This window comes from Notamacropus eugenii, chromosome 4, assembly GCF_028372415.1.
Source record: "Notamacropus eugenii isolate mMacEug1 chromosome 4, mMacEug1.pri_v2, whole genome shotgun sequence".
Taxonomy (NCBI): domain Eukaryota; kingdom Metazoa; phylum Chordata; class Mammalia; order Diprotodontia; family Macropodidae; genus Notamacropus; species Notamacropus eugenii.
Window position 1 is genome coordinate 223,691,293 of NC_092875.1, and position 7,959 is coordinate 223,699,251.

A 7,959-nucleotide genomic window follows, 5' to 3' on the forward strand; every position below is an offset into this window, starting at 1 on the left:
AATCCCCAGCTCCCTTCAAAGATCAGCTTGAATCACCTCCTATACAAGGTGTTTCTTGATTCCCCCATATATTAAGACCCCAGGTAACATAACTGGTACTTTTTTCCATGATGGAATAGTAACAGCTCCTTGAGACAAATGTGTTTTATTCTTGTCTTTGTGTCCTAACCACCTAGCACAGTTTCAAGCACATACTCAGTGCTCAATAAATCTTTCTAGATTGCTTGATTAATTGACAGGTATGATATAATTTGGAACTTCAGCCTTGGAGTATTTTCTATATACAAACTAGTCTGATCATTCCCTCCCTATATTTCTATTTTTGTAAGGATAGAGTATATGTTCCATGCCATTGGTATCAAATCACACTCAGCACTAGGACATATTGTCATGTATTCTTTGGGATACAGAGAAGAAAGTTTCCTCTAGGAAAGGAAGAATTGGGTAGTATATATTCAATCTTCATTTGTCTGAAAGAAATGGGAAAATTCCAGACACTATGCAGAATTAAATTGGTAAAAATTATAGTGTGGGATAATGGAATCCAGTCAAAGATTCTCCTAGCAAAACATATGCCTAAAGGTATATTTCTTGCTTTCTTTGTTTCCACTCTAAAGAAGGTAGCATATAACAAAGTAATCAATCCCTCAATATAATCAGGACTCTCTACAATAAGGACTAAATACAGGCTGTGATTTCTGCTCTGTGGAATGTATGTGCATATAGGCTATACCATGTCCTAGCTTTACTTCCAATTTATACAAGTTCCCTCATTATGAGAATGAGCAGAGATAGATGAGAAGAGCATGTCTTAGTTGCTAGATCTCATCAGACCCTTCTAAAGATTCAGAAGACCATAAGCAGTATGTATTTAAGTGGTAGCTTGGTGAAGTAAAAACTATTTTAGACATGGGCTATACTTGTCAGGAGACTTGGATATTAATCCAGTTCTGACCATTTCTAGCTTTGTGACAATGGCTTATCAGCAGAACTCTCTAGACCTAGTTTTCCTTACTTTCATAATGAAGTTGATAACACCCACATATGTTCCCTAGAATTATAACATAATGGGACAGATGAACCTATGATTTCTTGAGCATAGGAAACTTCTTACAATACAAGTTATAATCCATCTGTAATTTAATAGATCAATCCTAAGGAATTTCATTTGAGGTAAAATTAAGTGACTTGCATAAGGTCATAGTCACTTTACTGTGAGAGATGGGATTTCAGAACAAATCTTCCTCATGTGACATCCAACATTCAATCTATTATACCAACCAACTTTTCCAACCTATTGTTATTAAGATATAAGGGACATTCAGAGGGTTCTAGTGAGGTTTTGGGGAATTGTCTGAGGAATATGGTCTCCAAATAGCTTTAATCATTTTCAGTCCTAGAATTTTGTAAAATGTAGAGGGAAGCAGTATGATATAGTGAAAAGAATATTGAGTCTCGAGGGTTGAATTGAACCTGAGGGTGTTGGCTTAAATCAGGCTTTGCTATTTACTACTCGTGTGACTTTGAACAAGTCATTTTATCTCTCTAAGCAGTTTCCTCATTTGTAGCATGAGAGCTTTAAACTTGTTAGTGTAACAGTAACCTCCCCAACATACACAGGGGGCCTGCTGCCACAGGTTCTTAGATCTGCATTCATGAAAGGAAAGCAACTTTCAAGGGGTTAACAATCACTTTCATCAAGCACATATAGAATTCACCTAGTTCAAGGAAGTCAGCACCCTGAACTTCAAAGAAAATGCAGAGAAATCAAAGATCAACAGTCATGGCTTCCTCTGCCTGGATTCAACAGACAGGTCCCACCTTCTGTTGAGCCATAGTTACCAGAGAGGGAAGCACTGATATATGAGTTTACAAAGCAAAGGGGAAAAGGGGCACCTTTTAGTGGCTTCTCAGGGTCCTCATCTGGTCAAACAAACACTTCCAGTCAGTAAGCCCCAATGTAAAACCTCACCCTTAGAGTACACCCCATTTAGAGTCAGAGGACAACCCAACCACTGAGAACCAGTGCCTCACCAGCAAAAGTTGTTGACATTCCCACAAATCTTCCCCAATCAAACTGCCCTCAATGGGCAGGCCCATCAATGGGTGGGAAAATCTTGAATCACACCAACAATACAAATACGTATACTGTTTCTACTTAAAGAAACTCATGTTTCTTCAGTATATTCCCAGAAAAAAAAAAAAAATTCTTGATTTACAAAGGCAAGATTCAGTCAGAGTCACCTGATTATACTAAAACAAAAACAGCAAAAGTTCTTGTTTTGTGTGCCATCAGTGTGATGACAATCAAATTAGGATCTTTTGCTGTTTTTGTTTTACTAAAAGTGCTTCTGATTGAATAATGTGATTAAAGAAGATCTTTAAGTTGCTTTCATTTTATGAATGCAGATCTAAGAACTGTGATAGCAAGCCCCCCTGTGTATGTTAAGGCACTTAATGTTACAGGTAGCTTTTAATGTCCCTTCTACCTCTAAATATTTGATCTTATATATTTTTTTCTCAAATCAAGTAGAAACAAGAGTTTACTTTTCTACATTGTTCCTCACCTAGGTTCTCATGAATGGAATAAATTCTTTAGGGCAGGGGTCAGCAAACTATGACCAGAAGGTTAAATCCAGTCTTCCACCTGTGAGCTTTGTAGCCCATGAGCTAAGAATGCATATTACATACACAAAGATCTTATTAAAAATGTTAAAAAAAATACATTGAGAGCAGGTCAGATTTGACCTACAGGTTATAGGTTGTCAAACCATGATTTTAAAGTAAATCAGAGCTAATCAACCTATGATCAGTAACTCTAACAGTTCCATGAGATTTCTCTTGAATATACATATGCTACTGCCAAGGATTGCATATAAAGTATCGGGAAAGATAATCTCCTACCTTGGGTAAGCACCTTCATAACTTCTTATTTGAGTTTACCTGTGCCTGCTTTACAAACATCAAATGGGAGAATTGGGTGCAATATACTCCCAAAATAATCACAATACTTCAAAATAAAAGCATAATAAAGATGAAAATGACAACGACATAAAGAAACAAAGACTTTGAAATATGAGTCAAGCCATCCTTTGAAAAAAATCAATCAATTGAAGACCTTGAGGTAACTTGCATGTCTAATATACTTCACATGAAGGGCATCACTGTGTCACTGACATTTCTTTTCCCTTAGGAAGAGTTCTAGTATTTTGATTTATTTGCTTTTTCTAATGTTTCCCAGTGCAGTAATAGTTTTTTTTTTTCTTCTTATAAATAGTTTTACTTTCTCAGATGAATTTTCTTTAAGGAGAATAAGGGAAAGAAATCTCTTCCTAAGCTATATTTTATCTGGAACTACAACTTTGTGTCATGAAGAACAAAATAAATCTTTTGATTATTCTTTTCCACAAAATGAAAGCAATGTTTGCTAAATCTTCACCAGAATTTTTAGGACATTGTAGTGAACAGAGTTCTCCAGTGAATGGAAGATTACTTGGAAATTTCATATTTATTTAAAATTAACAGTAATAGTCTTTCTAAGAGGTATGAACAGGTTGGAACACACTTAACGGTTCAGCATTCAAAACCCTCAATAACGTAGTCCTTCCATATCTTTTCAGCTTCTTATACTTCATTCCCCAACCCCTGCTCTAGGGTTAAATAAATCTGGCTTTCTTGTTGTGCCTCCCATGAATTACTCCTGGGTTTTTAGAGGCTGTCCTTTGTGACTGGAATATTCTCTCTCTTCCTGCCTATTTTCTGGTTTCCCTGGATCCTTCAAGATCTACCCTCTCTGAAGGAAGACTTTCTCTCAATCCTACTCTCCTGCAAAGTGCTAGGGTCTTCCCTCTCAGATACATTACACACATTTATCTTGTATCCATATAACTCTTTGCATGTTGTATCCTCTTTTAGAATACTAATTGCTCCATGAACTCCCAGTTATAAAGACAGTGACTGATAAAATATAAGAGCTTAATGAATGGTAATTGACTAACTCAATGAATGTCTTTGCTCATTCCAGCTGAAAGCCTAGTGCTTTGGTTTATCATAGAAAGGGATGAAGGAAGGAAAGCAGAAAGGATGGAAGGAAGGAAGGAAGGGAATGAGAGAGGGAGAAGATCAAGAGATAATGAGAGAGTAAAGAAAGATATTGAGTAAAGAAAAAATGAAGAAAGTAAGAATGAACGAATTTGCAGTTTTTATTTGCATTAGCTATATGGAAACAAGTTTAGTATACAAATTGAGGGAAACATGTCACTCATTTTAAAGAGATAATTCTGTTTTCAGGTATTTAACTTCATTCCCACAATTAATGTTTTATAAATAATGTTTGTATAAGTTTATTAAAAGAATCCTAGCGGTGGTATTTCTTGACAATACTTAATTAACAAATATTGAAAAAATCTAAAGGCAACATTTCAGAGTTTTCACAGTCTTCATACTAGCTAATTGAAAGCTGTAAGATTTTATTATATTTGTTATTTAAGCAATCAGGATGGTAAAAAGTGCACAAGATAACATTTACATTGAAAGGTTTTAAGAGAGATAAAGAAACTACATTTGAAAGTTATACTTTATAATCCTAAAATTGGAAAATGAAATATTTAAAATAAAACTACTTTGTAAAAGATGTCAAGGTCAATAACAACCAACAACTCAGACTCCTCTGTAGAACACATCCTTCACTGAAAAATCTGCTTCATTGGTCTTACTTCTCGAATCAAACAACTATCAAAGAAGAGTCCAATTAGTGGAGGGATTTTTAAACTATTAGTGTCCTGAACATTTAATTAATTAGATAAAGCCTATGCACATCTTCTAAGAAGGTCTTTCAATGAAAGAAAAAAAATATAGAAATACAAAGGAAACTTATGATATTAATTAATAATAGAATAATAAAGATTTATTTTTGTCCCATCCAAGTTCATCAATTTATTGAAATTTGAGCATGAACTCCTTTTTCTTCCTCTGTCTCTTTTCTTTCTTTTTCATTTTATTTATTTATTTTTAATTTTCACCATTCATTTCCACAAGATTTTGAGTTTCAAATTTTCTCCCCATCTCTCCCCTCTCCTCACCCCATAATGCCTTGCATTCTGATTACACCACCCCTCAATATGCCCTCCCTTCTACCACAACCTCCCTTCCCTTATCCCCATCTTCTCTCTTTTCTTGTAGGACAAGATAGATTTCTATACTCCATTACCTGTATTTCTTATTTCCCATTTGCATGGAAACACAATTCTCAACATTTGTTCCTAAAACTGTAAGTTCCACCTTCTCTCCCTTCCTCCCTCCCCATCCATCCACACTCAGAAGGCAAGTAATTCAATATAAGCTATATATGTGTAGTTTTCCGAAAGACTTTCATAATAGTCATGTTGTGAAAGAATAACTATATTTCCCTCTATACTATCCTGCCCCCTATTTCTTCTATTCTCTCTTTAGACCTTGTCCCTCCCCTAAAATGTATACTTCTAATTACTCCCTCCTCCCTTTTGCCCTCCCTTCTAACATCCCCCCAACCCACTTATTCCCTTCTCCCCTAATTTTCTGTGGTGTAAGATAGAATTTCATATCAAATTGAGTGTGCATGTTATTCCCCTCTTAAGCCAAATATGATGAGAGTATACTCCACTTTTGCCCTCTCACCTCCCCGCTTTTCCCCTTCCTTGAAAAAGCTTTTTCTTCCTTCTTTTATGACAGATAATTTGCCCCATTCCATTTCTCCCTTTCTCCCCCCAATATATTCCTCTCTCAAACATTAATTTTATAATTTTGGATATCATCCCTTCCTATTCAACTCACCCTGTGTCCTCTGTCTATCTGTGTGTGTGTGTGTGTGTGTGTGTGTATGTGTAATCCCTCCAACTGCCCAAAGCCTGAGAAAAGTTTAAAGAGTTACAAATATTCTCTTTCAGTGTAGGAATGTAAACAGTTCAACTTTAGTAAGTCCCTTGTTATTTCTCTTTTCTGTTTACCTTTTCATTCTTCTCTTGATTCTTGTTTTTGAAAGTCAAATTATCTATTCAGCTCTGGTCTTTCCATCAAGAATGCTTGAAAGTCCTCTATTTCATTGAATGACCATTTTCCCCCTGAATTATTTTATCAGTTTTACTGGATAGGTGATTCTTGGTTTTAATCCTAGATCCTTTGACTTTTGGAATGTCATATTCTAAGCCCTTTGATTTCTTAATATAGAAACTCCTAGATATTGTGTTACCCTGATTATATTTCCACAATACTAAAATTGTTTCTTTCTGGGTGCTTGCAATATTTTCTCCTTGACCTTGGAACTCTGGAATTTGGCTACAATATTCCTAGAAGTTTCTTTTTCATATCTCTTTTAGAAGATGATCAGTGTATTCATTCAATATTTATTTTACTTTCTGGTTCTAGAATATCAGGACAGTTTTACTTGATAATTTCATGAAAGATGATGACTAGGCTCTTTTTTTTTATCATGGCTTTCAGGTAGCCCCATCATTTTTAAATTGTCTCTCTTGGATCTATTTTCCAGGTCAATTGTTTTCCAATGAGATTTTTTACATTGTCTTCTATTTGTTCATTCTTTGGGTTTTGTTTTATAATTTCTTCATTTCTCATAAAATCATTAGCTCCAATCCACTCTGTTCCAATTTTTAAAGTATTATTTTCTTCAGTGAGCTTTTGAACCTCCTTTTCTGTTTGGCTAATTCTGCCTTTTAAAGCATTCTTCTCTGCATCAACATTTTGGGTCTCTTTTGCCATTTGAGTTAGTCTGTTTTTAAAGGTGTTATTTTCTTCAGCATTTTTTTGGGTCTCCATTAGCAAGCTGTTGACTTGCTTTTCATGATTTTCTTGCATAGTTCTCATGTCTCTTCCCATTTTTTCCTCTATCTTTCTTCCTTGATTTTCAAAATCTGTTTTGAGCTCTTCCATAACCTGAGACCATTGCATATTTATTTTGGAGGTTTTGGAGGCAGATGCCTTTACTTTTATGTCTTTCTCTGATGGTATGCATTGTTCTTCCTCATCCAAAAGGATGGAGGAAAATACCTGTTCACCAAGAAAGTAACCTTCTATAGTCTTGTTTCTTTTTTCCTTTTGGGGGCATTCCCCCAGCCAGTCACTTAACTTTTGAGTCCTTTGTCCAGAGGAGGGTATACTCTGGGAACCATGTAATTTCTCAGTTCCTCCAAAGTGGCACAGTCAAGGCAGAGGAGTGTGCTCTTCTCCTGGCCTGTATTCTGGTCTGGGAGTAGCCACAGACTTTTCTGGCCAGGTTCTGTGAGTAGGGTTCCCTTTCTACAACTGCCTCCAGCTTCACCATGCCTGCCTTCCACTTCACCCCAGGGCCACCACTCAGGCCTGGGATGCAGATCAGCCTCTCTTTTCCCCAAGGTTCTTTAGGCTGTGCTTCAACAATGGACACTGTTGCTGCCTGAGGCCGAGGCTTGACCACCTTCCCTTCTCCCCCAGGTAAAAGAGTTTTCTCACTGACCTTTAAAATTGTCTTTGACGTTTGTGGGTTGAGGAATTTGAGAAACACAGCTGCTGCTGTGGCACCCTGAAGCCTGCTCCAGTCCTGTCCCTGTCACACTGTGAGGTGAAGGCTAGGCTGCGCTGTGCTCTGCACCCAGTGCAATCAACCTTTGTTGCTGCCCTTTCAGGCTGCTTGGGCTGGAAATCTTTTTCACTCTGTCATTTTGTGATTTCTTCTGCTATACAATTTGTTTCAAGTCATTTTTTACAGTCATTTTATGGACTATGGGGGGAGAGTTTCTACAAGTCTGTCCTTCTGCTCTGCCATCTTGGCTCTGACCTTGAGAATGAACTCCTTGAAGATCCATAAAAAACATGTTTTTCCCTTAGCAATATTTTTTTTTCCAATTACATTTAAAGACAGTTTTCATCATTCATTTTTGTAAAATTTCGAGTTCCAAATAGTCCTTCTTTCTTCCCTCCCCTCCCCAA